Source organism: Phodopus roborovskii, unplaced genomic scaffold, assembly GCF_943737965.1.
Source record: "Phodopus roborovskii unplaced genomic scaffold, PHOROB, whole genome shotgun sequence".
Lineage (NCBI taxonomy): Eukaryota > Metazoa > Chordata > Mammalia > Rodentia > Cricetidae > Phodopus > Phodopus roborovskii.
The window spans coordinates 90006-99426 of NW_026126407.1; the positions used below are offsets into that span (position 1 = coordinate 90006).

A 9421-nucleotide genomic window follows, 5' to 3' on the forward strand; every position below is an offset into this window, starting at 1 on the left:
TTAAAGCTCTCCTTTATCTCTATGTCCCCAAACGGTCGAGGTTGTTGATTCCCTGTTTTCTTCTGCGGGTGCTCTACCCTCCAGACGCTGTCCTTACCGAACACGGACACGTTGGTGCATGGGTTGGCAGAGCTGGATATGTTGCAACTGAGGGTATGGGGGGGGGGGGGAGAGACCTGGTCCAGCCTAGACCTCCCGATCTTGTGACACTTGGAACTCCTAAAGCGTTTGCTCCAGTCCTGCTTTCACTTCTTAATAGTCTGATAAGCACTTGTTTCTCTTCTTAACAACTCAGACAGGGACAGTCCTTGAAGACCCGGAGCTGAGGGAAGTCTCCCCCTCCCCCCACTTCTCTCCCCAGTAGACTAAAGAAGCAAGCTAAAGAAGGGGGGGGGGGTTGTTAAAGAGACTTAAAGTCATTGATAATCCCTCTATTAGTAAGGGACTCCGCTGCCAGGACTTTTCCTCCTTTCCCAGTCTGTATGACACAGCTGGAGGCTGCAGTTAGTCAGTCCCGGTCCATGAAAAACTCTAGGGTGCAACAAAAAGATTGATGTCAGGATTCTGAGGCATCATGTGACTGATGAGGCTTTTGTGGAGTGAAGGGCTCAATGACGACGGTGACAACACCCTTTCATAGCAGCCAGGAGCATAGAGCTTGATCAATTATTTTATATTTTCTTTTTGAAATCCGGATAACTGGTTTATAACATTCCCTTTTCAGCAAAAATACATTTTCCACTTTCCTTAAGTGTGAGTGTTCATGTGTGTACAGACTGCATGCACATGTATGTGTTTATACATGGAGGCCAAAGGATACCTCATCTGTCATTCTTCCTTGTGTTCTGAGAAGAGTTTGGCTTCTCGAGTGCTCAATTAGGGTTCAAAAAAGGGAACTACAAATAATCAAAGGAACTAAAATCTAAGGGAAAAAGGAATTGACTCACACAGAACTGCTTCTCTGCACTGCATGCTCCTTTATTCTCTCTCTCAGCGTGTGTGTGTGTGTGTGTGTGTGTGTGTGTGTGTGTGTGTGTGTTTCTTCTGTTTCTTTTTTCTCTGTTTCTCTGTTTTCTTGTTTCTCCCCAGTTCTTGGGGGTACAGGTATGTATACGTTTGCAACAGTAATTCTTTTTATAATACATTGTGAGGCTTGAGTTTCTCAACTTCAGCAAGGCAGATAAGATTTACACACAGAGCAATAAACTAAAACTACTAGGAGAAACTTTTAGTATCAATTGCTTAGGACTGTAGGTCAAAGAGAAGGTCTAAGTTTAATTTGCACAAGAAACAAAACCTGGTACCTTCCAGTGCTCTGGCCTCAGTGACAGAACAAGCCTTCAGGAAAGTTTATTTTTCTGAGGATGAGCAAATGGGCTGATTACCTTTGTCTTTATTTTCTCAAGGGAAACAGGAGGGAGCAGTAAATCTCTGAGCTAAAATCTTGGGTTAATAAAACAAGAAGTTTTAGAATATTTTAGAATATTTTAGAGCAGGGTTAGTTTAGCTTATCACTCCTCTGTCAATGAGGTAAACAAAACCAGGGCATGCTTATTTTTTCTATCCATCTAGGCAGCTATGAACCAACAGCTTTGGGCGTGTAGTAAGAACTTCTATGTCCTTGGATATCTGGGAATGTCTTAGATGGGATTGTTTGCCTGGACCCTAAACACTGACCAAATGCCTATCAATAAGGATAATTGTGGGAAGGCAGATCTCTGCTATTGCAATGGAGAGAGGAACAAGGACCTGATAGTGAGAAACAGGTCTCATACATAGCTAAGGAATGTAATCAGTTAACTAACACCTGTTAATGGAGAACAGGTTTTACACATAGCTAGGGAGTGTAATCAGAAAACTCCAAATGCAGGGGAGAAATTGTTCCCAGTAAATGGTCAGATAGTGCTAAACTGTGGGAAGTAAATACCAAATTGGTTGCAGAAAGGAATAAGCTATAAGAAGAATCTACATCAAGAAACAGCCAACTCATTCACAAGATTATAATGCCAAGTACAGCTTTTGTATTGGTTTAACCATCAGAAGAACCCTTAATTCATCCGAGTTATCGCGTGGTGATTATTGTATGATCTTATGGCTTGTAGCAAGGAGACAGACTCTTACACTGGCCAGGAACTCACCAAGTAGGTTAAAATGGCTAGCCAGCAAGCCCCAGGGATCTGAGTGATGGCTTCAAGGGTTGGAACTCAGATCCGAGCTACCTCTCCAGGCCTCTTTATCTTTCCTGAAAAGTTAAAAGTAAGCTTCATAGAGATTTTTATGATGCTCCTTACAATATTTTCTATCTGACAAAGTAGAATAAAACCTTATCAAAACCAGGGGCTGGAGAAATGGTTCAGAGGTTAAGAGTACTAGCAGCTCTTCCAGAGGTCCTGAGTTCAAGTACCAGCACCACATGGTGGCTCACACCATCTATAATGAGATCTAGTGACTTCTTCTGCATATGTAATAAATAAATAACATTTTTTAGAAAATTCAAAAAGGAGGATTTTGACATTTATTAACATTTGTTTAAATGAACAATACGTAGCATAATTAGTGGACTGGAGAATTAATCCTGCTTTCTGACCCTCAGAGCACCTACACTAAGGTCCAAGAGTGTTCTGAGATTTTCCTATCCCAGTGGGTAGATGCCTTCCAGAGGGGGCTTAGCCCCTTCTGATACTTGATTTGCTCTTGAGGATATAAGAAAATGGAAGTGGCTTGGGATTTTTCTTCCTGCTCTCCCCTTAGATTGTAATCATCCAGCAGGAGGAAAAAGATTCTAGAGAGTGCCTGTCCTTTGGGTTGTCAGACCCTAAGGCCTCTGAAATTGCCTGGGGAATTTCACAGCAGAAAGGCTGGTGGCAGCCCGAGGAGGAATTAACTCTCAGGAAGAGATTTCACATCCTTCTGACAACCTGTCAGAACATCTTGCAGGACTGGTCAATTCCACACCCTGGCCAGTACCCCTCAACCATGTACACCCTTTGCCTCTGTTTAAACCTAAGTTTCATGTAGGGGCCTAGAAGGACTTGTGGGTCACTCACTGGGCTTCTCTATTTGTTCCTCTTCCCAGTGTGTTCCACAATGAGCACATTTCTCTGCTTACTACTATTACTTATGTAATTGTTGTGTTAAGGACAGGTGACTACGCTCAGCTTATTGAGGGGTGCCAGGGCTCAGGCTTTGTCTCCAAAATCTATAGCAGAGGATCTTTTATCTATTGAGAATGAATGTTGCCACTGAGAGAAGAGGCTTTCCCAAGGTGTCCACATCCCAAAAACTGGAAAGCATATGGTGTTTTCTAGAAGGGAATTAAGACTGGAGATGCACCAGGCAGAGGCTGTGAATTAACAAAGGTCATCACAGTCAAACATTAGGCAGAGTGAGCCCAAATTGGAGATCTCAATTGGGTCCCTCCCCTTGCAGCTCACTTCGGAAAAGGGGGAAGAAAAGCTGTAGGAGCCCAAGGAGTTGAGGACACCAGGAGAACACAGCCCACAGACATCAACGAAGCAGGGCCCATAGGGGCTCACAGAGACTGAAATGGCAACCACAGAGCCTGCATGGTCTTTGCTAAGTCCTCTACGTGTGTGCTGCAGCTGGTGTTTTTATGGGACTCCTAACATGGGAATGGCAGGCAGATCTCTGACTCTTTCGTCTGCTCTTGGGACCCTTTTCCTCCTACTGTATTGTATTGTCTCACCCAGCCTTTTTTTTTTTTTTTTTTTTTTTTTTTTTAAATGAGGGTTTGTGCCTTGTCTTATTGTATCTTGCTATACTGTGTTCATTGGATATCCCTAGGAGGCCTGCTCTTTTCTGAAGGGAAATGGAGTAATGGATCTGGGGGAGAGAGAGGTGGGGGTGAACTGGGAGGAATGAAGGGTACTAGGGGGAGTGGAGGGAGGGGAACCTGCAGTGGGGATGTATTGGGGACATGGGGGATCTGGTTGAGAGGTGGATGGATGGGGAGAGCAAAGAAAGAGATGACTTGATGGGGGAAGGAGCATTTTAGGATCAGGACAAAAACTGAGGCAAGGGAAACTCCAAAAAATCTACAGGGATGGCCCCGGCTAAGACTCCTAGCAATAGTGGGTAGGTTGCCTGAACTAGCCATCTCCTGTAATCAGATTGGTAACTACCCCAGTTGTCATTAGGGAGCCTTCATCCAGTAACTGATGGAAGCCCAGGGAATCTTATTAAGGAAAAGGAGGAAGGGTTATATAATCCTGCAGGGTGGGGTGGGGAGGTCAGGGTCAGCACAAGAGAACCTACAGAAGTAACTGGCCTGTTCGTGGGGGCTTACAAACTATGGACCAAAGGCTAGGGAGCCTGCATAGGACAAGTCTAGGCCCTCTGCATATGTGTGATGGTTGTGTGGCTTTTCATACTTGTGGGACTCCTAACAAGGTAGCGGCATCTATCCCTAAGGCTTTGGCTGGCTTTGGGGAACCTGTTCCTAATGCTGGATTGCTTTGTCCAGACTTAATACAAGGAGAGGAGCTTAATCCTACCTCAACTTGATATGCCATGCTTTGTTGGCACCCGTGGGATAAAGGCGGGGTTTAAATGAATTCACCAGACCCAAGGTGAAAGATAAATAGGTGTTTTATTGGGGAAACAACTTACACAGATAAGAGTAAATAACCACTGTGGCCTTCCTGCTCCTTCTCTACTTGTCTACCCAAGAGAGCAGGCACCTGCAGCTCCTCTACCTTAAAGGAGTTACATCTGCACCTGAAGCCATGCCCAAAGGGTGTGGCACTACTACAAGTTCACTGTCAAGGGGAGATGCCACTACATTGGGAGGCCTGCCCCTTTCTGAACAGAGGTGGAGAAGGGATGGATTGGAGAGGGGGGACGGAGGAGAGGTGGGAGGAAATTATGGGAGGAGGGTGGGAAAGCTGCAGTTGGGATGTAAAATAAATGAAAAAAATAATTAATAAAAAAGCATTTAAAAAAAGAATGTAGCATAAATAAATGAATAAATGAATCGATAGATAGATAGATAGATAGATAGATAGATAGATAGATAGATAGTTCTTCCTGGCTGCCTACGATAATCAGAAGGATGTTATCAGTACGAGGTAGGCAGCACAGTGGGAGAAAGGCCTCCCTAGCAGCTTCTGGCCTTGGAATGGAAGGTGACATACCATAGTTCTTAACTAGAAAAGCAGATTGGGGTCAGCAAAATAGTTCATCATATAAAGGCTCTCATTGCCAAGGCTGCCAACCTCTGTTCATTACTCAGGGCCTATATGGTAGAACTGACTCCTACAAAGTTGTCCTCTGACCCTTCCATTGCACACCATTACATATGCATGCATGCATAGATACACACACACTTAGATGACAACATAAAACAAACAAATGTAAAAGGTCTTAATGAAACCACTTCTTACAACCTTCTTCTTCTCCTCCTCCTCCTCCTCCTTCTTCTTCTTCCTTCTTATATAGAAAGATGCTTCAAGCATCTGTGTTATAACTTTTCCAGTAAGAAAAAAAAAAATCAGACTCTGTTTTCTTGGAGTGCCATGGGAGTCTAAGTTCTGTGGGTTCTGGGCTATCTTAGTAAGCATGTGTAAAGTTGAAGAACTTTTGGCAATTTATAAGATGTTCATGCTAAATTTTAAAAAAAAAATGATTGAGGCTGGAGAAATGGTTCAGCAGTTAAGAGCACTGGCTGCTCTTCCAGAGGACCTGGGTTCAATTCCCAGCACCCACATGGCCATTCACAAACCTCTGTAGCCCCAATTGCATGAGATCAGATGCCCTCCCTGACCTCAAAGTAAGATCTCAAAAAATTAATATATATATATATTATGAACATGCACTTAGGTAGAAATCACTCAGCCCTGAAGTACACGTTTAAAAAAAGAAGAAGCTTGTAAAGCCAATTCACATTAAGATATGATTGGATTAAAGGAGACCGAGGTTTTAGTTTAGAACCTGGAAGACAAAATGCTTCCAAGGTAGTGATGGATTTGAATCAGCATCAGGGGAGTCCCTGGTAAGGAGTCAGCTGGAGAATGCACTGTCCCTGTCCCTTACTTGCCCTTCCAGTCACTTTCTGCACACATGCTTTCTTTTGCTCCAATGCTGTCAAACAAAACAGAACGTAGGCCCTATAACAGCCTGAGAAACTTTCGATTCTCCTAACAAGGAAACCAGCTGCTTAACCAGCATACTTCCTATGTGTGCCACAGCTACTGAAGACCAAGACACTGCCTTGCTGTCACAGTGCTCAGAGGGATTTTAGGGCACTGCGAAACTGTTCTGTGTGCACTGCAACAGCAGTGTTTGTCAAGATCCTCAGGCCACATGACCTAGCCTGAATCCTAACATAGACTGTGGACTTTAAGAAGATTATGCTATGCCAGTGCAGAATGCTATGCCAGTGTAGATTCATCAGTTGTAACAAAGGTGCTACTGTGCAGCAGACAACCTTGTGTGGGGACAAAAGATTTGTGGGAACTCTGCATTCTAGTCCAATCAAACTGCTCCTGAGGGCTGGAGAGATGGTTCAGCAGTAGAGGGCACACTGCTCTTCCAGGGGACCCCAGTTCAGTTCTCACCCTTAGCTGGGTCAGCACCAGGGGATGTGAGACCTCAGGTCTTCTTGGCACCCATATTCATGTGTACATACTGTACCTCCACATCACATAACCTTTAAAAATAAGTAAAACTGCTCCAGATGACATTTATTCATCTTAAATGTGTGTGAATGTGTGTGTGAGTGTGTGTATGAGTGTGTGTGTATGAGTGTGTGTGGGTGTATGAGTGTGAGTGTGTTGCATGAGTGTGTGAGAGTGTGTGTGAGAGTGTGTGTATGAGTGTGTGATTGTGTGTGTATGTATGAGTGTGTATGGGTGTGTGAGTGTTGTATGAGTGTGTGAGTGTGTATGAGTGTGTGTGTATGTGTGTGTGAGTGTGTGTGTGTGTATGTCACATACTACTCCAAAAGGAAGGTTACATCAGGAACCATCCTTGCTGGCACAGTGCTCAACTACAGAAGGTCTTCACGTTGATGGATGAGCAAAGTGTATCACAGTGCTCTGAGGAGATGCTTTGTTTAGTGCTTTTAAGGTCCATATAAATCAGTCCATCTGAATCAGGGGAAAGGAGCAGGAGGAGGAAGAGGAAGAAGCAATAAAAGAAAGAAAAGTGGGGATGGATACAGTTAAAGCACAATTCATACAGGTATGAAGATGTCACAGCAGTTCAGCAAGATGACCCAGGGATAAAGGCACTCAGCCTGATGACCAAAGCTCACATGAAAGTTTAGAAGGAAGCAAATGACTCCACAAAGCTGTCCTTGGGCCTTCATATGTGTGCCTTGACATTTACACACACACACACACACACACACACTATATATATATATATATGTATATATATATATACACACACACACACACACACACACACACACACACACACACACATACAAATCCTTTATTTGTAGTGTTTGTGTTTAGTATGTATGTTTTGTTGACATGGATGCATGTGCCTCAGATCCCTGGAACTGAAATTAGAGTCAATTGTGATTTGCCCTGTGGGTGCTGGAATATACATCCTAGTCTGCTGTGAGATATTTACCTTGTCCAAGGCTGTGGCACTGACCATGCCCATTGGAGGTGGGGACAGGGGTGGACATTACCTGGGAGAACTAGGTCTGGGGAAGAGACCCAGCTAGCTTAGTTGGTAAAGCATGAGATTCTTAATCTCAGGGTCATGGGTTCAAGCCCCATGTTGAGTGCCATTTTGTTACAAGAAGTTTTCCTGATGGCCTGGTCCTCAGCTCCAAATAACAGCCTCCTCAGCCCCAAATAACACACAGAGAAGCTATATTAGATATAAAGCTGTTGGCCTGTTACTAGCATTACTTGTTGGATATCTCTGTCTTAAATATTAACCCATTTCTATTAATCTGAGTATTTCCATGTGGTCTTATCTTACCGGAGAGAGGGTCCAGAGTTCTCTCTCGGTCCTACATGTTGAATCTCCTCCTACCTACCTCTCCCTGAATTCTCCTTGTCTCCTAGCCCTACCTATCTTGCTTTATTATTGGCCAGCAGTGCTTTATTCTTTAACCAATAAGAGAAACATATTTACAGAATGACATCTCCCATCACTGGTCCTCTGGAAGAACAGGCAGTGTTCTTAATGGCTGAGCCAACTCTGCAGGCCATGAGCTGGTTTTTGTTTTCATTTGAAGTGGGGGTGCACGTGTGTGGGTGATTGTGCCTTTGTGTTTATTTCACACACATGGAAGTCAAAGAACTGACTTCAGTGTCATTTCCCCTCAAGAGCCACACACCCCTGATTTTTTTTTTTTTTTTTTTTTTTTTTTTTTTGGTATGTGTGTGGGTGAGGTGGGTGTGGCTGAAGAGATGGCCCTGAAGTTAAGAGTTTTTGTTGCCAGGTAGTGGTGGCTGCATGCCTTTAATCCCAGAACTTATGAAGGGCCAACTAAGCCTGGCTGTACAGCAAGTCCTGGGGATCCATTTGCTCTTCCGGGAAGGAGTACTATCACAAATATTGGTCACCACACCCAGGTTTGTAAGTGGACCCTAGTGATCAAATTCAGGTCCTGAGGCTTTATGGACTGAGTCATCTCTCCAGGCCCCTCCCACAGCACTTCTTAACAGACTCAAATGAAGATGAGTCATCCAATGAGAGGCAGCAAAAACTACGTTCCGGGGAAACCCTTTCCTCTGGAAGTCCATTGGCTTTCCTTGGCTCTTCTTGGACTGCTGGCAGGAAGTTCACACTAAGGAACGCATTCTCTTTAACTCCTCAAAAGATGTGATTTGTCCAACCAGCCCCAGGTAGACAATAACCTCTTGAGAATGAACATGGGTTAGGCTGTGAGCCTACATCTGAGAAATGTTCCCTGTGAGTAGCTTACTGTACCCACTCACCCCTAAGTGTGGGAAGAGGATAAAAGGGAACAACTGGGCAGAGGGCAAGCACACCATTTAGTGCTAATTAGTGTACATTTTCAAAAAGACTGCACCCCCGTGTTGACAGTCAGCTTTATCCTGCCAGAATAAGGTATCTAATAAGCACTATTAGAAAACAAACCCAGGTCAGGAGTCTATGTGAGGCTCATTGCTACAGAGAACAACTGTACCCACATCTTGACAGTACAACATTCCAATAATCTATCATCAATCAAACAATATCTTTGTCTCTGTAGCTCTGCCCCCCCCCTTCCAGTTGATGTCCCAGGGATATTGGATGATTATATTTATTGCACCAAAATAATTTAATTATTTTATTGAGGACAAAAAAAAAAAAACCTGATTGTTACTTTCTATCCAGTGCTAATGCCAGAAGTGTTGTTTGTTTGTTTGTTTTAGGCAGGGACTTGTTATGTAGCTCAGAATGGCCTCAGATATGACACTACATCTGGCTT

General features: G+C 43.8%; 1 non-coding gene across 1 annotated transcript; it reads left to right on the forward strand.

The window, feature by feature from the left end:
• The first annotated feature begins 7686 nt into the window (after positions 1–7686).
• Positions 7687–7759, forward strand: Trnak-cuu (transfer RNA lysine (anticodon CUU)). The gene has a single exon. It is a non-coding gene; the product is annotated as a tRNA-Lys (tRNA).
• Positions 7760–9421: the final 1662 nt, after the last annotated feature.